General features: G+C 40.3%; 1 long non-coding RNA gene across 1 annotated transcript; it reads left to right on the top strand.

The window, feature by feature from the left end:
* The first annotated feature begins 5,799 nt into the window (after positions 1-5,799).
* LOC128738155 (uncharacterized) lies at positions 5,800-12,962 on the top strand. The gene is made up of 3 exons (XR_008412078.1): positions 5,800-5,889; positions 5,965-6,035; positions 12,731-12,962. It is a non-coding gene; the product is annotated as an uncharacterized LOC128738155 (long non-coding RNA).
* The last annotated feature ends 11,213 nt before the right edge of the window (positions 12,963-24,175 follow it).

The raw sequence follows: 24,175 nt of genomic DNA on the forward strand, positions 1-24,175 counted from the left end.
CTTGGACCTCAGAAGCAGAGACAGCATTTGTAACAATAAAACAATTGCTAATATCTGCGCCCATCTTGATGACACCAGATTTTAGCCAAGAATTCACGCTTCAAACAGATGCAAGTGATCTGGCTGTGGCGGGCGTCCTTACCCAGATACAAAGTGGGTCGGAGAAAGTAATAGCCTACTTTTCCCAGAAATTAACCGCTACGCAGCAACGTTATCATGCTTCTGAAAAGGAGGCACTGGCGGCGATATTAGCGATCGATCATTACCGCGGTTATATAGAAGGGAGTCATTTTACGTTGATAACAGACTCGTCTGCTTTGACGTATATTATGACTACTAGATGGAAAACTTCTTCCAGATTGAGCCGTTGGAGTCTTATTCTCCAACAGTATGACATATCCATACTACATCGCAAAGGAAAAGAGAACATAGTGCCAGACGCTTTGTCGAGAAGTATCGCGTCAATTGGCACAGAAACAGACTCAACATGGTACAAAAACCTACGCGAGAAAATTCGACGGGATCCGGATAAGTACCCCCGATTTTAAGGTGGAAAGCGATCAAATTTGGAAATTTGTTTCAACCCCACTGATACCCGGGGATAGTCTAAGGAAGTCTGCAAAATACTCAAAGAAGAGTGGTTTTGGAAGAACTCGGCTCCTCAGATTCTGATCTCAGATAATGGAGCCAGTTTTACTTCGCGCATATTTAAAGCACTTTTAGACGAATTTCAGGTCTCCCATTTCTTAATAACCCGTTACCATAGCCAGGCAAACCCGGTTGAGCGAGTGCATCGCACGATTAACGCGTGCATTCGTACATATGCAAGAAACGACCAGAGGGAATGGGATAACAAGGTTAAAGAAATTCAGTTTGTTCTCAATAATACAGTTCACTCCGGAACTGGTTTCACCCCCTACTTTGTTCTGAATGGCCACGAAATCAGTTTGTCAGGAGAGGATTTTAAAGCAGAGCCCCAAGGTGCGGAAGAAAGTTTGAAAAAATATATAGAACGAACGAATCAACTGAAATCTACAACTGTGCAAATGGTTAAAAGAAATTTGGAAAAGGCATACAAAAAAGCGGAACATAATTACAATTTAAGAATAAGAAAAAATCCGGCGGAATATAAAATAGGACAATCGGTTTATAAAAAGAACTTTAAGCTTTCTAATGCAGGTGAACGATACAATGCCAAATATGGCCCATTGTTTGTTCCCTGCAAAATTGTGGGAAAGAAAGGAAACTCCTCATATGAATTGGAAGAATTGAGCGGAAAGAATATCGGATGGTGGCCAGCGAGTCATATCAAACCGTAACAAGCAGAATTCAACCTTTCGACAAACCAACATCCAGAAAAGAACATCAGAACAGTTTAATCAAATGCTTTGGAATCATGCGGCAATATTTATTGCAACCAGGCCTTATCAAACTAACGAGTATATGTTCCTTAAACAAACAAGAAAAGGAGATCTAGTGCAGTTTGAACGTACTGCTCTTTAGCAGTAAGGCACAGAAAATCAGAGATATAACTCTTTCCAGTTTTCGTAAGAAAACTGCTAAAAGAAAATGCTCGGTGTGAATGAAATCAAGGTGTGAATGGGAATGAATGTGTCAAGGGTCCTGACAAAATGTGTGAATGTATGCGACGTTGTTTTTAAGAAAAAGTGATCACCAAATCGGATATTCAGACAAAGGTAGTTTTGCTTCTGTTTCTTGTCGTACGGTTCGTTGGATTGTCAAAGGAGCTCTCGGTAGTTAACCCCCATTCTTCCAAAATTTGTAAATAACCATATTTGTGTAATGACTAACACCGGTAAATGAACCATTACTTCAAGGAAGGAATGTGAAGTTTACGGGAAATAATTTTTTCTTTATATTATTATTGTAAATAATTTTGCAATCAGAATGGGTGTCGGGTCAAATATAATATAATAGGTCGTAGCAGTAGCAGGCTTAGGACTTTGTAGGTATAATGATTAATCTTGATCGTAGTTTTGTAAATAACACAAAATAAGTGTGAAGAGACAATCGAAAAACATTGATAATAATAACATGAAAACGAAAAAAAAATATCAAGCAATCGAGAATGCTTAATTTTTTTTTAAGTGGGAGTGGGGAAAAATGATACTGTTATGGTAAAATAGAGGATAAGATAGTCGCATAGTCCACTAACGTGTTTGACGCGACTTTACTAACACTTCGTCTCATAGGCACAAGGCTTCAGGACGCCAAGGGGCTGGGGGGATAGATGTGCCGAGATGATGAGTGTGTACATTGGAATGAGAGTTTAATACAACAACAAAAAAACCGAAAAGAGGCAAAGTCCCAACGATTGCGCGTACTCAAAACGATCGGCTTCGAAAGAAGCCAAATGATCGTAGTCACGCTTGTGGCCACAGCAAAAGCTCTCATTCCAGGGTACACACTCTAGGCTAAGGCGGCGAGGCGACGAAGGCGGTGAATGCAGCAGACCACTCACCCTAATGAGTAGATCCAGAAGCTCCACCGAATTCGCACCCGAGCCTGTACAAAAAAAGCACCCCCGAAGAGAGTTGGATCTCGAATCAGCACCCGAGCTCGCACTCGAATCCGCACTAAAAATCACCCTCAAAAACCGTAAGATCCCGTTCAATCGGGAGAGTTCGTTGTCAACCATCAACCATAGTACACGTATAATGTGTGGACGCCAAAAAGTCGTCGAGGATTATAACTATAAAAATGTGGTTTTCAACTTTACACGCAAACCTCGAGAATTCGGTTACGCAATGTGTTGGGGCGAATTAGTGTTTTTTTGACAGGAAGAACTACGTCTCCTGTTCAATAGTGAATGGCAATGTCTGCATAGTTTATACGATAGAGCATTAAGAAGCCATTGAACACGTGTTCTGGAAGTAGCTGCCACGGCAGCCGTGAATCCTGCTTAGCCAGTGCTACCTTGGAAAACAGAAACTTTCAAGGGCTAGTGGGACGTGGAAGAAACGCTTAAACCCCGCTTTGAGTCTGTGTTGCTGTTTAGTGGTCCAGGGGTCCGTAGTCGTGACGAAGGCTAGTGACGTTCATCGACCACGTGGTTCCCAGTGAAGTTGGACGGAGGGAGTCGATAGACCTGTTCGAATAACAAACGGACAATAGATAGCTCTGGAGTGAAACAGTGGCCAACGTGTGACGGTCTTTCGAGTTCCGGGTTAAGGGGTGCATGCGGTTGGAGAACTTCGAGTGATGGTGCAGTGCTGAGACGGTGTGAGCAGGGAGCGATTGCGGTGATACAGCGGCAGCAGCGGAAGGCGAGTTCGACGGTGGCCCCAACGGAAAAGATGCGCGTGCAAGCATTGTATCATGAAAATGCTTAACAATATATGTATTAAACGTATTTAGTTTGTTTCCTTAAGGCTAGTTGAGAAAGTTTAATTTCAGGTGAAGAAAATGAGAGCTACCGGTAAGTCAGTAAAGAGTGAATTCATTGTATAGTGACTAATATTGTGGGCGAAAAATATATAAAGATCTGGTCAGAATCAACCGGTAACAATCTGGCTGCTGAAGTTCTGGAATTGGCAGGAAATATGCTGCTCGCGACAACAAAACGACCAGAAGCATCCCACGTCACTTGCAGCTGGCCACTTGGAGTGGTATTTCATCGTGATTCAGGACCATACACGAACGGCTTCGTTAATCGCATAGCTGCTGAAGCTTTCCGGCTGGTCCGTTGCAACAAGCCGTACCTGGTTAGCGGTTATCGGTACTTCAATTTACCGAACAGAGAATTACGTTAAGTACGTTAGTGCAAGTTTACTGCAAGCTGGAGTTATGATAATCAAACAATCGGTCCTTTCAAGGGTCACACAACGATTGAAGAGTTTACTATATTTTCTTGCCCAGTTAATACCATAATAGCACAGGCAACGAGGGAAAAGTTGAATTTTTCGCCATTGCGGACGACCAACAAATGACGGAAATAAGTTTTCTGGTCACGGGCGACATTCTCTGCGACTTCCAAAACGTCTGCAGGTTGTAAATGCTTTATCAGTGTTCTTTTGTAAGCCGCAGAAAAGTTGCGCAAAATTTTCAACTTTTTGAAAACTCGCGCGTACCGTCTGCCGATTACCAGAGGAAAAGCACTGTTCAATGTTGTACCTGTCGGCAAGCTAGCAGCGAGCGTCTCGCACCATCAACTCGTCACTTAATAGTATTTCGCGGATATCAGGAATTGATTGATTGAAAGTCACTGGGTTGTAGCTTTTCACAAACTTTAATTGCATATAATTTCTTCTCCCACTTCCTTAAATCTAGCTAGCCTTCGATTTACTTCACTTCCGGGGCCCCGTTCCTGCAGCAGTACTCCTTCCGTTCCTCCTCCAAAATTTCCTCGTTTACACTCCAGTTATCCACTATCCTCTCACTTAGCGGGTATTACGGTTCCCTCGGGCATATGGTTGGTAGTCACGGGGACCAAGGCGACACTGCGAATCTCTGTAGCGACCACGGCTATAACGATGGGTGGTTCTGAACGGCGACTGAATAACCCAGAAATGCGTCTACAATCCGCAACAGACGGGAAATGTAAACCCACGCCGAAGAAATGCGGCAATGGCGATGTCCTTTGACTCAATGACCACGATGGCGGTGGCTTGTATCGGCCACTGGCGATAATGGTTGGTATGTGTCCGAAAATACGGTTTGTCGGTCCGAAAATCACGGGGTTCTGCAGGTTAATGGATAGAATACCTGCTTTAGATGATTGGCGAGATAGCGAATGCGTATAGTGGGAATGCCGGGAGGGGAAAGTTTACCTACTGTCCATATATGTTTCACTTGCAATGGCACTTGATTCTTGCAGCTTAAACTGACTTGACACTGTACTTAGAAATCGAATAATACGTCTTCGCACTTTGGCTTTCTATTGGATAATGATCATTCGAATCTGATTCCTTTTCTAAATTTCGAACAGGTCATTCCCTTTAATCCCCGGTCATTGCCCTGGCTTGTATATAAATATTTCTATCTGCTCGCCAATCATCAGTTATTTCGCCTCTTATCACCCGTGAGCCGCCCGCGAATTCGCCTGCTTCCTCCTGGTGGTTGGGTGTGGAAATTCGATGGGAGGTAGGTGGGCTGCGTGCTTTAGGGTATCGAAGCCTACTGTTGACTACTCTTGTGGGATGTTTGCTGGTGTGTGGGACGATCGATTCAAACTACTCCTGATATATTGAATAATGAATCAAACGATGACAAAATTTAAACCAATAATCATTTAGACCTTCGTGTCCCAGGTTACCGACACTTACACTCTCCCCCAGCTCGGATAAAAATGTTTGCGAAGTAAACATTTTTTCATCACAAATCACTTGATTACAATCTTTGTCACACATACCTGCTGAACCTGCATCCCACAAAACAAAAGTTCACATGGACAAAGTCTCATCAACTGACGGTTGTAATTAAAACTCTTGAAACGAAACGTACTAAATTCTGATGACCAAACTGTAAAAATTTTACTGGAAATTATTAAATATCTCCAGCACGATTACTTAAACTATTTTTACCCAAAACTACATAAAACAAATCATTAAAAATTAAATTGGAACATGCAAAAACTACATTTTTACTACACTTAATTAAAATAAATTATCGATATATTCTCCGGAGAAATTATTTACATATTTACAAGAAAAGTTGACACCCCCAATCACGAAATATTTCATAAAGTGTCGGAGTTGATTTTTAGTACATCACTGTAGATAGCGTTATCGTGCTTTATCAGTGTGTGTTAGAACATATGAACTGATCTGTCAATCCTGTGATCTGATCAAACGTGCTCATCAGTGCTTTCGACGTGCATGCTGATGAAGTCTTATTTCGAAATTGTGAAGCAATCTCAACTAAGAAAAGGTAAGTATATCATTTAAATTGTTTGAATTCTGGCCAGTATTAAGTTTTAAATTTTTGTTCTTTTTCTTGTTTCAGATATTACTTAAATTCCCAAATAAAAGTTCATCGAGTACGATTTATCATGTGGCGCGTATAACCACGTGGAGGTAAGTAGATCGCTCCAGCTCTTCACATTCTGTGATTTTTTCCATTTCTGTTTATTTCGTTTCTCTGCTATACCATATTTCAACTATTGTTTCATTTTGCTCCTGACCTTGACTATTTGTCGTTTACCAACTCAACTAATCTTCTATCACGCTACTGCTCGCTATTGTCTTTCATGCCGCCTAGATCTATTTCAAGGTTACAACTTGTTTACAACCTTGCATGCAACCTACATGGATGCAGCGAACTGCAGCAGTTAAATTGCAATATGCACTTTTCTTCTCCTATCCAATTTGATTCATTGTGCATATTATCCGATTATTGATATTGTTTCAAAACATACAAAATTTTACTTAAAACCCCCAAATTTCGTAAAAACACAAATATAAAAGAATAATTATTAAAATCTGATTTTTTTTTCCAGGCTGATCTAACGCTTAACGTAGGATTTTATCAACCGAGGATCTGGAAAACTTCTAGATCTTTTATTTATAAAAGTTTTTTGTATCTCCCCGGTTTCAAGGTTAGTATTATTCTATTATTCCCCTTGAAATGCACTAATTTTAACCCTTCATGCTTTCAGGTCTGCAGCTGAGAAGACTCCAAGTGATTTCCCGTTCATGTCTGCCACTTCATAGGAACTCGTTCCTCTTTTATTTAAAATAATGCAAGGCAAATATTGAGGACCTAGTTTGGCGTTAAATTGCTTGCTCGCCGAGGATAGACGGAAACATCTCTTGTACACACGCTGACCCACTTCAAAGGTTGGTGAGTAACGTTTATGTCTAAGATTGTACCGTTTTTTTGTATCCTCGTAACTTTTTTGTAATTGAGTTCTAACAAAATCATATATTTTGCCACTTACTCCTCTAAGCCTCTCAATTCGATCGCTGTCCGTTAACTCTTGATCTGTCTCAAGTTTGTATTGAGAGCCTTTACAAACAATTTCATGGCCAAAGATTGTGTAATACGGACTAACTTTTGTTGCAGAGTGGATAGTGTTATTAAGTACGAATTCAATTTCTGGGATTCTCGTATCCCACAGCTTTTGATCCTGCTTCACATAGCTTCGTATCATCGAGTTGATGGTGCGATTAAGACGCTCTACCGGGTTAGCTTGGCTTCTATGCCGAGCGTTCGCCCAATGTTGTATTCCATATCTCTCCGCTAGATTCTGGAATTCTTTCGACAGAAATGTTGACGCGTTATCAGAAATGACGATTTGTGGCACGGAAAACTTTCGCAACCACTGATCCTCCAGAATTCTGCACAGATTCACCGCAGAGATTTTCTTCACAGGTACAAGCAGGAAATACTTAGAAAATAAGTCCATGACTACTAATAAGTGTGTGTTGCCCTGCTTGCTACGTGGAAGTGACTGGATGTAATCCATGCATATTATCTGGAATGGTCGGTTGGCTATACGTTGCTTTCCCATTTCTGGACACGTTGAAACAGTAGGGTGTTTGTTTTCCTTACATGTCTCGCATTTGGCAATATAAGCTTTAATGTCAGCCGACATGCGAGGCCAATAGTAAGATCGCTTGACTTTTTCGACACATTTTTCAAACCCTATGTGTAAATTTCCATCGTGCTCCTGTTTTATTATTTCTCGTCTCATGTGGGTTGGGACGCATTGCTTCCATTCGAAGCGATAGTCCATAGCATCCGATTTTGAGGATATAAATTTATACAGTTTCCCATCTACTAATTTGAAGTCCATGTATTTTCCCGGGTCTTGCGTCACAGCTAAGCACAGTTGTCGGTACCATCCCTTCTCGGGCTCTTCATCGATACTTTCTAATGACCGAGAAAGTGCGTCAGGGACAATATTGTCTTTCCCTTTACGGTGACGAATCTCCATATCAAACTGTTGGAGAGTGATACTCCAACGGCTCAGTCTAGACGAAGATCTCCATTTTGCTCGCATGATAAAAGTCAATGCAGCAGAATCGGTTACCAGAACAAATCTTGTACCTTCAATGTAACCTCTGAATTTATCAATGCAGCGAAGGGCGGCTAGGCCTTCCTTCTCCGCTGCATGGTAATTGATTTCCGCTCCCTTGAGTTTTTCGGAATGATACGCTATCACTTTTTCTTCGCCATTCTGCACTTGAGTCAGAACGCCGGCGATCGCGTTATCACTCGCGTCAGTCTGGACTGTGAATGGCAGATTGAAATTTGGATTGGCCATCACGGGGGCTGAAATCAAATTTTCTTTTATAATTTTAAAAGCATCATCGGCCGCTGGAGACCACACAATTCTTTTTGTTTTGTGTTTCAACAAGTCGGTGAGAGGCGCTGTGATTTTACTGAAGTTTGCGATGAATCTTCGGTAGTAATTCACCGTACCGAGAAATCGCCGCAATTGCCTAATGGATTTAGGAATCTGATATCCCATAATCGCTTGGACGCGATCTGGATTAGGCCTTAATCCGTCTCGAGACAAGATGTACCCGAGATATGGCAATTGATGACAACAAAATTTTGATTTTTTAATGTTTATACATAGATTCGCGTCACGCAACCGTCTTGCTAATACATTTAATTTCTGAATGTGCTCTTCGAATGTTTGAGTAGCTACAACGATATCGTCTAAATACACAAATATCGTTGGTTCTAGTGCTCCATGGCCTAATACTCTATCCATGAGTTTACTAAGGGTGGCTGGACTGTTTACCAAGCCGAATGGAAGCCGGGTAAACTGAAACAATCCTCCACCTGGAATCGAGAAAGCTGTAAATTTGCGACAATTCGCGTTCAATGGGATCTGCAAAAAAGCTTGTGACAAATCAATTGTCGAAAGATATTTTACGGGTCCTAAGTGGCTCAATATGCGGTTCTGGTGGGGCAATGGATATGCATCCCTTTTTGTTCTTTCATTGAGTTTCCTGGCGTCAAGACAGAGTCTTACTTCCTGGCTATCGCGTTTTGCCACAGGCACTACTGGAAGTGCCCAGTCAGAAACGGATGGTTCCACTATTCCCTTTTGTATCATATCGTCTACCGCTTGATGAATCTTTCGTTGGATCTCCGGACTCCAAGGGTACGGATTTTTCCTCACCGGATCCGCACTTTGGAACTCGTCTTTGATCTCAATTTTATGCTCAATCCAGTGAGTCATATTTAAATCCCCTGGTGCTGCTTCTAAAAACCTTTTTTTAACCTCCTCTAAAGTTTTATTTTGCTCTGTCGTAAGAACTTCTTCCTCTTCTATGCTTTCCTCTAATTTTTCATCTAATACATCTAACGCGAAATCTCTCATGGTCGGTCGTATGCCAAATTTCAACCAGAAGTCGTACCCTAGTACGCATCTGCGGTTCAATTTTGGGGCAATTAGAACTGTTAACAACTTTGTCGTATCATTGAACGTGATTGGCAATTCCGCTGAGCCAATTACCTCTAAATCTTTACCTGCAGCCGTTTTTAAAATCACTGACGAAGGTTCTACTGTTAGATTTAATGCATTGATAATTTTGCTGGCTCCGAAACCAAGAACTGTTCGTGCCGCTCCGCTATCTAACAGTCCGATAAGCTTAATTCCCATTACGTCGATCTCCGCAAAAGGCCGAACATCTTCGTTAAGTTTAACAAACATTGCTGCGATCTCGTTTTTATTGTTAACTTGTTTTACGACTTTCGAATAACCTAAACGCTGTAATACAATTGATGGATCTTGGGTTGCTGTTTGAGGTCCTTCTTGGTTATTGGATTGACTGCTGTGCCTCAAAAAGCAGTCTTTTTTGCGTTTTTTGCTTCGCAATACGGACAATCCCTAGTTATAAATCCTGGAAAACCGCAAATTTCACAAAATGTGTTTTTCTCTTTACCACATTCTTGCCAACTGTGGCCTTCTTCGTGGCAATTGAAACAAACTCCTCGCTTAATTGGAATGTAAGCATTGACAATTCTTTGCAAAGCATTTGTTCCACTTGGACCGGGCTTCGGCTCTTCGTTCTTGTGTTTTGTTCTCGAATTATCATCGAATCTGTTGGGTTGTGGTTTTGTTTTATAATATTGTTTCGGTTCCTCTCTACGTACATTCTGTTCTGCTCGTTTATCGTTAAAATTCCTATTATTTGGATAAAAATTAGCCCTAAAATCGCGAGTATCGTCTTTTCTTCTACCTTGAAACCGATCATTCCCCGAGTTGCACGATCTACTTTGAGATTGCTGTAGATTTTGTTCTATTTCCTCGACCTGCACATTCCCTCTGGGCCCAAATCTTTGATCTCTCCTCTGGTACATCTGCCAGTTGATAGAGTCAAATTTCTTCCCGAACTCTCGCATTTTTGGAATAGTCGTTATATTTGCTCCAAGCATCGCGATCTTACAGTCCTCTCTGGTATTCCTAAATAATACTTCGAATTTTCGATTTTCGTCCCATGGTTTGGACATACTGCGAAAAATACGAACCATATCCAAATAATAGTCTTGGAACTTCTCTTTAAACCCTTGCTTGCGCGCACCAGCTAGTCTTTCGTATTGGTAGTCAATATCAATTGGCAAAAACTCATTTTTCGATTCATTCACTAAATTCTCCCACGTCCCTAGTTCGTTGTTACCATTGACTTCCATGAACCATCCCCTAGCTTTACGAGTGAACAAATGATGTGCAGACATAAACAATTCTTCCTGCGTAAACCCTTCTGATCTAGCATTAAATTCCACATCCTTCAAGAACTCATTCAATCTTCTACCGTTGTCCATTCCATCGTATTTTGTTCCCCATTGATGCACCGATAATCGGTTATGCTTAGGTATGTTCTCTGCGTAAGGATTCGTCTTCCCTCTCCTTCTACCCTTTTCTACGTTCGAATGCTGCTCTTTATTCTCTCTAGCATCTATCGACGAACTACATCTGTTTTTCAGCCAATCAAAAAAATTATTATTCTGCTTCTCTATCTCGGCGTCCTCGTGAATCGAGTTTTCTTCCAAATCAACACTATTCCCAGTTCTATTTCCTTCACTCTGCGGTTTTATCTTTTGAATGTCCTTTTCCCGTTCCAACACCTCGATTCTATGCAATAACCGTTGCACAACGTATTTTAATTGACCGTTTTCATTGGTTAATTGCGACACTTTATCATTCTCTTCTACACTCACTACGCCTCCTACTGCTCCCTCATTATCATTTTGCATCTCTAGTTCAACCCCGTCTTGTGGTTGCATTTCCTCATTTTCATTGATTTGTTTATCCCGTTGGTCACTCTGACCACTCGGAGCTACTCCCACTTCGTCTGTCTCAGAATCTAATTCCCTTCTCTCACTATTTTCTTGTCTCAATAACTGTAAATTTTCATCCATTCTCGCTACTTCTGCTGTCCTAACGTTTCGTAAATCTGATGTTAACGAGAAAAATCTATTCAAGAGTCTTAAACATTCCTTTGCCATACTAGCGATGTTACCAAGGTCCACCTCGTCTTTGGCGTGGCCTTGTACGCGTTCAAGTCGAAAATAGATATGTATGAGCTTTGTTCTGTAACGTTGATCATGAGTTCTGTGAGCATTATTCCCTTCTAAAACCATTTTGACGTAGGACTACGTCTTACGGCAAGTTTTGAGATAGGGTGTCATTCCAAAAAATCGAAAAATGCGAGCGTCACGAAAAATGAAAGGTTTTGAACGCTAATAGCTCAGGGGCTTTCCGATCGATTTTCAATATTCTTACACCAATCGATCGGTAAATCTTCTAAGAATTGACCCGAATGAAGAAAAATATGGATCCTTGATGTTGAACTATTGAAAAATTGAAAATAATGAACCTATGTTTTACTAGAATTCTCGCTTCGTGATTGGTTGGAAGATTCTTTGCGATAATCTAAACCTATACCAATTTGATATCTGTGCTTGGGAAGTACGCCAAAACAAGTGACCAAGTTTCCTCATTTCAACAAGATATCTTAACACCGCAGTTAAACCTAGACCATTTTGATGTCCTTGCTTGGGAACTACGCCAGAAAGAATGACAAAGCCCCCTCGTGCCAACAGATTTATTACGAACGCGAATAAACCTAGTCAAATTTGACGTCTGTGTTAGGGAAGTGTGCCAGAAAAAATGACGCAAATTCGTTGACCCAGCAGATCACAAATTCTTTATTGCGAGACGATTAAACCTCGGCGAATTTGATATCTGTGTTGGAAAAATGTGCTAACAGCTGTAGTGTTCGGTTTTAATACGACTCTGTATGAATACGCATGCTTGCCGATGCCGTTTCATTAGAAGTGCAGTGAAAAGATGTGCTGTTGATAAAATAGGATTGAATTGGTAAAATCCCTTCAACGTGGGGAACCATGGGTAATAAAAACAATCTCTAATTTCAGTAAGGTAGCAGGAAAGAAATATTTTGTGTTCTTGATTTTGTTAAATTGTTTTCAATGCACAATATTTTAAGAATTGAACGTATGCAATGTTACTACTTTGATAAATGTCACATACAACGCATGTAGCATGTATATATGTTGCATATAGCATGTATACATGAAGAATCGAATGATTACAAGCATGAATACATGCTACTATCACAACAAAGAGACTTACGTAGTCCTGCGTCACCTATATATGCGGTCGTGTCTTGTACACAACCCCTCTGATTTTTATTTCAGCCAATTTTTCATCACAGCAGCATAATTCACTGTGTAATGTAGTCCAACCTTTTCTGTAATTCCAATTCGGTTTTACTTTTTCATTTTTCAGAAATCCGCGCAGCGTTCGTTCTTGAACCGTACGTGATTCACTCATTAGGTCTGCACCCCGGATTTGTAATTCATGATCCAGTTCATCATCTGCGAGATGGCTTGCATTCATCGCGAAATATTGTGCCTTTACATGTTGTTCCATATTCCTATTCAGAATCGTTATTTAAATTTTCAAACTTAGCGAGATTAAATACAAATATGAAATTTTTGAGATTACACAATAAAATTATTATTTGGTTTTGCTCTTTCTTGTGACTATTTGTTTTTAGTGCCTGAAATCACGATTATAGTTACGGTATTATTTTAAATAATCGCTGTTTTTACACAATTACGGACATCAGAACCCCTCGGTTTGGAATAAAAGTTCGCGGTACAACGTAAGTTTCCAAGGTTTGCCGCTTATGTGTGAAAATTCGTTTGTGAAAGCCTGGATGTTTTCCCAGAGACGTATGCAGTGCAGCAACTCTAATCAAGCAATTTTACGAACTGAACCCACAAAATAAGGGTAAGTCACTTTTTTGTTGGGCGCCAAAGTGTACCTGTCGGCAAGCTAGCAGCGAGCGTCTAAAGGGCTCCCTGATGACAAACACCTCAGGGTCGGTACACTTAATAGTATTTCGCGGATATCAGGAATTGCTTGATTGAAAGTCACTGGGTTGTAGCTTTTCACAAACTTTAATTGCATATAATTTCTTCTCCCACTTCCTTAAATCTAGCTAACCTTCGATTTACTTCACTTCCGGGGCCCCGTTCCTGCAGCAGTACTCCTTCCGTTCCTCCTCCAAAATTTCCTCGTTTACACTCCAGTTATCCACTATCCTCTCACTTAGCGGGTATTACGGTTCCCTCGGGCATATGGTTGGTAGTCACGGGGACCAAGGCGACACTGCGAATCTCTGTAGCGACCACGGCTATAACGATGGGTGGTTCTGAACGGCGACTGAATAACCCAGAAATGCGTCTACAATCCGCAACAGACGGGAAATGTAAACCCACGCCGAAGAAATGCGGCAATGGCGATGTCCTTTGACTCGATGACCACGATGGCGGTGGCTTGTATCGGCCACTGGCGATAATGGTTGGTATGTGTCCGAAAATACGGTTTGTCGGTCCGAAAATCACGGGGTTCTGCAGGTTAATGGATAGAATACCTGCTTTAGATGATTGGCGAGATAGCGAATGCGTATAGTGGGAATGCCGGGAGGGGAAAGTTTACCTGCTGTCCATGTATGTTTCACTTGCAATGGCACTTGATTTTTGCAGCTTAAACTGACTTGACACTGTACTTAGAAATCGAATAATACGTCTTCGCACCTTGGCTTTCTATTGGATAATGATCATTCGAATCTGATTCCTTTTCTAAATTTCGTACAGGTCATTCCCTTTAATCCCCGGTCATTGCCCTGGCTTGTATATAAATATTTCTATCTGCTCGCCAATCATCAGTTATTTCGCCTCTTATCACCCGTGAGCCGCCCGCGAATTCGCCTGCTTCCTCCTGGTGGTTGGGTGTGGAAATTCGATGGGAGGTAGGTGGGCTGCGTGCTTTAGGGTATCGAAGCCTACTGTTGACTACTCTTGTGGGATGTTTGCTGGTGTGTGGGACGATCGATTCAAACTACTTCTGATATATTGAAAAATGAATCAAACGATGACAAAATTTAAACCAATAATCATTTAGACCTTCGTGTCCCAGGTTACCGACACTTACAATGTAGAAACATATCATAAAAATTTATTTACTGTTTGGTTTAGTTACTGACTTGAGTTCGTTTTAATAAAATAGATTCAATCAATTCATGGATATAACTCCAAAATCGGTTGAGGATTGAATGAATACAATGTTTCTACTTTGATAAACGTTACGTATGTAGCTTGTATACATAAAGAATCGTATTATTACATACATGGATACATCCTACTATCGCTACAAAGAGACTTACGTGATCCTACGTCACCTATGCGGTCGTGTCTTGTGCATAACCCCTCTGATTTTTTAATGTGAACGCATTCATACCACCGGGGTACAGATTAAAAATATTCAGATTAAAGAAGGTCATACCAACGGCCACACGGTACACCGTTAATCGCTACACTAAAGCACAAATTTAATTCGAGCCACAACAGGGCCAATTCTGGTACACACCTCACATGCTGATTGCTTCGTTTCTGTGATGGCAGTTTATGCTGATCTATTTCCCACGGATCGGAATGAGTGATATTTTGAGCTAATTGTGATGAAAAGTGCGATTCCGAACCAAGCTATTTCAGCTTTTTCCTTTGTCGGTTATGCATGGCTGTGTATTCGAGCAATGATATTGCCCGCTCAGCTGTGTGCTCAGCGCAAGAAAAATTCCGTTTCGGCAGTTCGTATAATGTATCAAATGCAAAGTGCATGTGTGTTAGTGAAGCAGTTGGGGCTTGTTAATTTTTTTGCCAGCACATAGCTTCGTGCTTTTTGTGTGTGCATTTCGCTACTGCGCTACTTGCCGTTGAAGCCGCTGACAAATAAACCGTATCATCGCCGTTCGTCTTTTCGTGTTTTTGCTTGCTAGTGGTGGGAATAAGAGACCATCATGCAAACAGTCTGTACATAGTGTACAGGTACCATGCTTCCCATGTGTAAGGTCTGGTATGTAGAGTGGTCAGAGGACGTTCCGACGAGTGCTTAGATAAGTAGTGGTTTGGCTGTTTGTTTCTTACAGGCGTATGAAACTGAAGGGTAAAGAAGTAGCTAACATCTTTTTACGCTTCCTACACGTCCGACACAAAAAGAAAAAAAGCAAAAAAGTAACTTTGTTCGGGAGCTTACCAATACAGATTCATCCGAGGCTGAAGATAGAGCGGGCTACTCACAAATACATTTTGTCCGAGGCAAAGTTTGTTGTGGGCTAGATGAGATGTTGGCTACACGAAAAATGTATGGGAATGACATTTGTGACAGGGGGGTCGTTTTTTAGGCTGAAGACTGATGTGTGGCGATGTCTTTCTTGTGTGCTGTCCGTTTTAAACCTTACACAGTCGCAGACTTTGTTGGCCCATCGGGAGGCTGACTCGGTTAACCCATTATGACCCGGGTATACCTAAATTTGGACCAAATGAAGTGAAACTCTGTAATCTATTATATTATGGCTCGAATGTGTCGGGAAACGCAAAATCGTCATTTGGAATGCTTTCAAGGCCAAAATATCGCAGGTTAAATATTTTATAGGCTCAGTTTCAAACCAACAAATTACAAAGTTTTTTACAGATTTCTTATCGAATTTTGTGATAGACTTTACATATAAATACTAATTTACATGTCAGGTAATGTTTCGTCACTAAATGTAGACTTTTTCATGCGTTTTGGAGACAAAATTTTTTTGCCATTTTTCAAATTTTTTCCGCCATTTGTCACAACTTTGCACTGTTGAAAATACAGATGAAATGACAAAAACTGACAAATTATATCACACACACATCAGATTGATGTCTTATCTCTCTTGTAGTGATATATTAACAATGCTAACTGTTGAAATTCAACAGTAAACAGGTTTTGAAGACGAGGTATGATATATCATACGCTGGGTCATAATGGGTTAATAATACAGTGTACAATTTTATACAATTGAATGTATGTACTTTTAAAATATAGTTCATTAATTAGTATATGACTGCGATACATACACAAGTGAAGAATCATTGCCACTATAATAGATATTCTTTATATATATTGTATATTCATATTACTCATTATTTAATACATTTACATATACATCATTAAAAGGGAGGGAAGGGAGCATCAGGGTATCGAATGAATCAAAGACTGGATGAGGGATGTGGTAACCAGCCCAAGTCATATAAGGTCGGAGAGGATTTTGACGCGCCCTTCTAGCACACAAATCATCACGCAAGATAAGTTTGCACGGCGAAGTTATGTATCTAGAAACCGGAGGTCTATGCTGGAAGGAGTGTCTTATATTCCCGTGGAATCATATAAGCGACATTGCTTATAGATCCACCAACCCCTTTTGGTCCTTCACGAACAGCATTGACATGAAAGTTACTGGGTAGATAAATTCGATACTGCAGTAATTCTACTTGCATACAATGGGAAACCCTTGAGGTGATGGTGGCTATCCCCATACATACACATACATCTATTTGCCCAATAATTTAAAGTATTGATTCATTGAATAATTATGACATTTCGCGCATAACAAGTTTATATACGAATACACGTTACGAATATACGTTAGATAAACAACGATTTGTAACTTTATAACAATATAGCGTTCAAAAACCTACACGTGTTGTACAAAATACAACAGCGTGAGTAATAGCGTGAGAAGGTTAAGAAAAATTGATGAAATTTATTCAAGAAAACTTCATTGATGTGAATCAAATAGAATGGCATTACAGGAAATTAAGCATAGTTCAAAAACCTATAAACTAGACCTTTACTAGGAAATGCATACGTTAAAGAATAATATTTTCTCTTGCAACTTACTTTTACTTGCACTTACTCAAATTTGTAACAAATTACTTATCCTTACTCAGCAATTTCATGAAAATAGTATCTATCAAAATTTATAAGTGCTCCTATTTTGTTCAAATTTTGTGAACTTATTCAAAAATTTTATGTAAACCAACGCACTACACAACGTTAACCAATAGATTCTGTCTCATTCGTATTTATTTGTATTTAACTTTAGTACTTGAGACAGTTTTGTAATTTAAAAGTGATGCATCAGCACCAGTCAATGAAAAAAACGTTCATGTGCCGTATAATGTCATGAATATATTTTACACTATTGGAACTTCGGTAGTTCTTAGGCTTTTAAACAAGGCTTATGGCATAAATATCGTTTTAGTCATATCTGAACTACATGTTCTACTGACTTTTTTATAAAAATATAACACAATTGAAGCGACCCTCATTCCTGCTGTAACATTATATGCACACATTTTCATCTGGCTGAACCCGGATGAATCAACCCCGGTCGGCTTTTAAATATCAATTTAATATTATTAAATTTAAAATTTCATTCGATTACCCACACCGGTCGGTGACTCGATCGAGCGACGGCGCCGGTAGGGCAAAATACTTAAAGGTAAAAACAATTGTCGCGTTTGCACCAACCACATTCTACGTGAACGACCGCGCAAGTTTCTTAACCTGCGGCAACGAACAGTTCCCAAAACAAATGCGCCGTTGCATTTTGCCGACTAAGGTAAACAACGAAGCGCGGAACTGTTCGAGTTGACAAAAACAAAGTACCCGCGCGAGGGGCCAAACCCAAGTAGCACACTTTTGTCATTTCTGGTTGCTGCAACCTATTTATGACTGAATTTAGTCATTAATCGGTTACCACAACTAGTTAATAACAACTGTGCTAGTAGAGAAATGTATGCGCGAGAGGGAAGCTCGACGGACAGCGTGAGGTCTGCCGCTAGGCAGAATAGGACGGAACTACCTCGATAAGGAGGAGTTTCCTTAGGGCAAAGAGTGTTTAGCAAGTAAGAATTAACTTTGTGGAAAAAGTTTAGGAAAATAAATGAGAGTCCGATTTGGCACGCCGACCCGTCCGGTCGGTAGTGTGAATTAATTACTTTTTTTTATTTACGTCCCCTTCACAATAATGAATTCCCTAAAAACACGTGACACAAACCGATGCATACACTGCGCCGAGACGTTGTTCGTATGTATTTGAGCCCTGACTGTATGAAAATCAAATCTTCACTGCTTGGTACTGTAGTAGATATATATTTTTTTGTAAATTATCATTTAGGTAAGTTTGATGTAATTTAATTAAACAAAAAGGAATTTGTGTTTCCTACAATAATTCGATCTAAATTTTTTTGCGAAAGAGATAGAATTACTCACCCTATTATGCTATTCCTGAGCATGTTGACTTGTTGCTCCCGAACCATCACGGTTTCGATGCCTCGTTATTCGCTGCACTTCACTTTCCAGTTTCACTATTCTCCTATTCTATGTCCCTATTTCACTATTATAAAAGCCTTAACTTTGAGTCGGCTGCTGGTTGTCTACCAGTCAGAAAAGCGTACCTGAAGTGTTATCACTTCTTTTGGCGCTGTCACCATATGTAGTTCCTACTACATCAGTTCTTCAGTAAAACTCATTAACTCATTAATTTATTAACTCACTAGCTGACCCGACAAACTTCGTATTGCCACAAATTAACCTGTGTTGTACATAAATCATGAATCTCGGATGACCTTTGTCACTTCTCGAATTTTGCAAGCCCCCCAGTGGGCGGCGCTTCCGACGGCGGGTCACCGGCAACACTCGCGACCGGCTCGTCCTGAATGATCTAGTGTTACTATAGATAGTTTTTGTGGTCTTGTTATTGATTAATGTTTTATGGAAGAGTCTCGAATTTCTCGAGTTGGATTAGTTTTTGAGTTTTGCAAAAATTTCTGTTTTATTTGTATGAGAGTCCATATCCCCCTACCACAGGGGTGAGAGGTCTCTAACTATCATAAAATAAATTCAAGACTCAAAAATCTCCTACATGCTAAATTTGGTTCCATTTGCTTGATTAGTACTTAAATTATAAGGAAATTTGTATTTCATTTGTATGGGAGCCCACCCTCTTAAAAGGGAAAGGGGTCGTAATACACCACAGAAAAAAAATTCTGCCATCTAAAACTCTCACATGCCAAATTTGGTTCCATTTGCTTGATTAGTTCTAAAGTTATGAGCAAATTTGTATTTCGTTTGAATGGGAGCCCCCCCCCCTCCTAAAAAGGTAAGAAGTCCTAATTCATCATGGGAAAAATGGTTGCCTCCAAAAACACCCACATGCCAAATATGGTTCCATTTGCTTGATTAGTTCTCGAATTATGAGGAAATTTGTATTTCATTTGTGTAGAAGCCTTCCCTCTTGAAGTGTGGAAGGATCCTAATTCACCGTAGAAAATATTTTTGCCTCCAAAAACCTCCACATGCCGAATTTGGTTCTATTTGCTTGATTAGTTCTCGAGTTATGGGGAAATTTGTATTTCATTTGTATTGGAGCCCCTCCTAATGTGGGAAGAGGTCCTAATTCATCACAGAAAAAATTCTTGCCTCCAAAAACACCTACACGCCAAATTTGGTTCCATTTGCTGGATTAGTTCTCGAGTTATGAGGAAATTCGTATTTCGTTTGTATAGGACCCCCCCTCCTAAAGTGGGGAGGGGTCCCAATTCATCATTGAAAAAAAAATTGTCTCCAAAAACACACACATGCCAAATTTGGTTCAATTCGCTTGATTAGTTCTCGAGTTATGAGGAAATTTGTATTTCATTTGTACAGGAGCCCCTCCTCTTAAAGTGGGGAGGGGTACTAATTCACCATAGAAAATTTTCTTGCTCTCGAAAACCTTCACATGCCAAATTTGGTTGCATTTGCTTGATTAGTTCTCGAGTTATGAGGAAATTTGTATGGAAGTCCCCCCTCTTAAAGGGGAGAGGAGTTATAATTCCTCTTATAAAGAGGGGAGGGGTCTCAATTCACCATAGAATAAATTCTTGTCACCAAAAAAAACACCCACATGCCAAATGTTGTTCTATTTGCTTGATTAGTTCTCGAGTTAGGAGGAAATTTGTATTTCATTTGTACAGGAGCCCCCCCTCTTAGAGTGGGGAGGGGTCCTAATTCACCGTAGAAAATTTTCTTGCCCTCGAAAACCTTCACATGCCAAAGTTGGTTCCATTTGCTTGATTAGTTCTCGAGTTATGAGGAAATTTGTATGGAAGCCCCCCCTCTTAAAGGGGAGAGGAGTTACAATTCCCCTTATAAAGAGGGAGGGGTCTCAATTTACCATAGAATAAATTCTTGTCACCGAAAACACCCACATGCCAAATTTGGTTCTATTTGCTTGATTAGTTCTCGAGCTATGAGGAAATTTGTATTTCATTTGTATAGGAGCCCCCCCTCCTAAAGTGGGGAGAGGTTCTTATTCATCATAGAAAACATTCTTGCCTCCAAAAACACCTACATGCCAAATTTGGTTCCATTTGCTGGATTAGCTCTCGAGTTATAAGGAAATTTGTATTTCGTTTGTATAGGAGCCCCCCCCCCTCTTAAAGTGGGGAGGGGTCCCAATTCATCATAGAAAAAAATTTTGTCTTCAAAAACACACACATGCCAAATTTGGTTCCAATTGCTTGATTAGTTCTCGAGTTATGAGGAAATTGGTATTTCATTTGTACAGGAGCCCCCCCTCTTAAAGTGAGGAGGGGTCCTAATTCAACATAGAAAATGTTCTTGCCCTCGAAAACCTTCACATGCCAAATTTGGTTCCATTGGCTTGATTAGTTCTCGAGTTATGAGGAAATTTGTATGGAAACCCCCCCTCTTAAAGGGGAGAGGAGTTATAATTCCCCTTATAAAGAGGGGAGGGGTCTCAAATTACCCTAGAATAAATTCTTGTCACCGAAAACACCCACATGCCAAATTTGGTTCTATTTGCTTGATTAGTTCTCGAGTTATGCAGAAATTTGTGTTTCATTTGTATGGGAGCCCCCCCTCTTAGTGGGGGGAGGGGTCTCTAACCATCACTAAAACCTTTCCTGGCCCCAAAAACCTCTACATGCAAATTTTCACGCCGATTGGTTCAGTAGTTTTTGATTCTATAAGGAACACAGGACAGACAGACAGACAGACAGACAGAAATCCTTCTTTATAGGTATAGATTATTTTATTAATCACTCACTTTAATTATGGAAAACATAATATTTAGCGTGAATCCTGTTTCTTACTTAAAGCGAACTTCTTAACTTGTATCACTTACTTGAACTCCCTATCCTACTTAAACCGAACTCTTAACGTGAATCACTTATTTTTTTAACTCCCTACATTTTTCAACACGAATCTAACTTAACTCTCTGTCCGCGGTGTTGCCGCCGGTATTTATATCACCCGTTAAATGTTCGTAGTAAGAAGTACTAGAACTTCCTACTTGGAGAATTCCTACCAGCTGTAGAGAAAAGAGAGAGTAGAGCGAAACTTATGCTAATTGATTGAGTTCTATGTTGCGCGCGAACTCCCTGAGTTGAGCGCGCTGAGCCGTATGTGACCCAGAGCAGACGGTGATGTTTATGTTTTGTTGGCCGCGCGCCAGTCCAAAGCATGGCAGAACTGTGAGTAAAATTATGCACCGACAACAAATAGCGAGTTGCCCCTGAGAGTGGTAAGGTATATGACAAATGAAATTAAACTACCGTCGCAGAAGCTTTTGTGTTGAACTTGAGATAATTGTCCACCCTATATTTTACGGAACGCAATAAGGGCGCACTTCTTGGCATTGACGCTGCAGCAAGACCTTTCATTTGTTACTGAAATTGTTGAAACCGGTCGGGTGGTTCCGGAGAAAGCGTGTCACGTGATTTTTACATTTTTGAGTAAAACTTTTAAACGAAACTTCGGAACGCGAAACAATTGAATAGTGATCTACAAGGCAGTAGCACCTTTCAAACAAGCTTAACGGCGATCGAATCGGTTCAACCATCTCCGAGACACAGTCGACTAAAGTTAGGCGTCACCAGGGATACCAGATTTGCAGATTTGTCTGCAAATTCCAGATTTTTGGAACGGTCTTGCAGATCATTATAAATTTGCAGATATTTGCAGTTTTTATGACTTTTATTGTTTTGTTGCAGATTTTTGTTCGAAGCTCTTTAAACTTTCACAGACTTCCTAAAAAAGTGTGCAGATTTTCGCAGATTATTTTCAAACCAGAAAATTCGAGTAGCCGGAAAACTGCTCGATTTTTTCGGTTTTCGAGCAGTTGCAGATATTTTTTTAGAAAATATGGCATCTCTGGGCGTCACACACACTCATACACACTCACATACAGACATTGCTCAGTTCGTCGAACCCTGTCGATTGGTATATGACACGGACCGGTCGTGTTTTTCGACCAATTTCTAAACCTGTGTTATAGTACTATACAACAAAGGTAAAAACCGTGTTAATTATAAAATCGTGATAATAAAACGTGTAAAAAATCTGAGGGGTTGTGCACAAGATACGACCGCATAGGTGACGTAGGACTACGTTAGTCTCTTTGTAGCGATAGTAGGGTGTATCCATGTATGTAATAATACGATTCTTCATGTATACAACCTACATACGCAACGTTTATTCTAGTAGTAACATTGTGATTTTCTTCTGGTAATCGGTAGACGGTACCTCGTTCCCTGTGTTATTATGGTATTAACTGGGCAAGAAAATAAAGTAAACTCTTCAATCGTTGTGTGATCCTTAAAAGGACCGATTGTTTGATTATCATAATTATAGCTTGCAGTAAACTAGCACTAACACACCTAACGTAATTCTCTTTTCGGTAAATTGAAGTACCGATAACCGCTAACCAGGTACGGCTTGTTGCAACGGACCAGCCGGAAAGCCTCAGCAGCTATGCAATCGACGAAGCCGTTCGTGTATGGTCATGAGTCACGATGAAATACCAGTCCAGGTGGCCAACTTATAGTGACGTGGCATAATTCTGGTCGTTTTGTTGTCGCGAGCAGCATATTTCCTGCCAATTCCAGAACTTCAGCAGCCAGATGTTCCATCACGGCAGCGAGACGAGTGCTCCAGCTCCAACACACTGAGCATACCTTCCTTTCCTCAGCAGCCGATGAACATGACCAATTGATAACGATGTGCACCGTAAGGCAAACAATGTTTCAAATACAACCTTTAAAATTATGACATGGATGTGACTCGAAAGCTGCAGTGCCTGTCCGATGTGTCGCCAACGAAAGCCGCTGACCGACTGACGATGCGCAGTAAAAGGCATAGCAGCCAAAACCATATCGTTCACTGGCGGATGAGTCGATGGATTCTTCGGTTTGTTGGTGTTTCGCATGGTGAATTTGGATGTCGTCGTTGCCTTATCCGGGGAAGCAGCAACAGCTGATGCTCAGCAATTTTCGATTGTTTCTATAGAGCGTAAATCAAATACAATCATAAAGAAGCTTAACCCATAGCTTATATAGTATATATTTCTGTCATCCATGCTAGGAAAGCACTGACGTGGAAAGGCAAGAATATGAAAATAATTCAATTTTCCAACGACGCACATTCAAAATCAATAGTTTTCTATATTTTCCAAAGCTATTTCCTTGACTTGATTTCGTATTTTTCCTTGACTTGAGTAAAAGCGATGTAGCTGACAGGTTTTCGTTATATTAGTGCTAATAAATTACAAATTAATAAATTACAATTACAAATTACAAATTTTCCGATTAATTGGTGTAAACATCTTGGAAATCTATTGAAAATTGACTGAATTGTAAGCCGAAGTGTGAAAACGCATTTCCACTTTGATGACGTCACTTCCAACAAGCAATCACGAAGCGAGAATTCTGGTAAAACATTGGTTCATTATTTTCAATTTTTCAATAGTTCAACATCAAGAATCCATACTTTTCTTCATTTGGGCCA

This window comes from Sabethes cyaneus, chromosome 1 (assembly GCF_943734655.1).
Source record: "Sabethes cyaneus chromosome 1, idSabCyanKW18_F2, whole genome shotgun sequence".
In the NCBI taxonomy this organism is placed as follows: Eukaryota; Metazoa; Arthropoda; class Insecta; order Diptera; family Culicidae; genus Sabethes; species Sabethes cyaneus.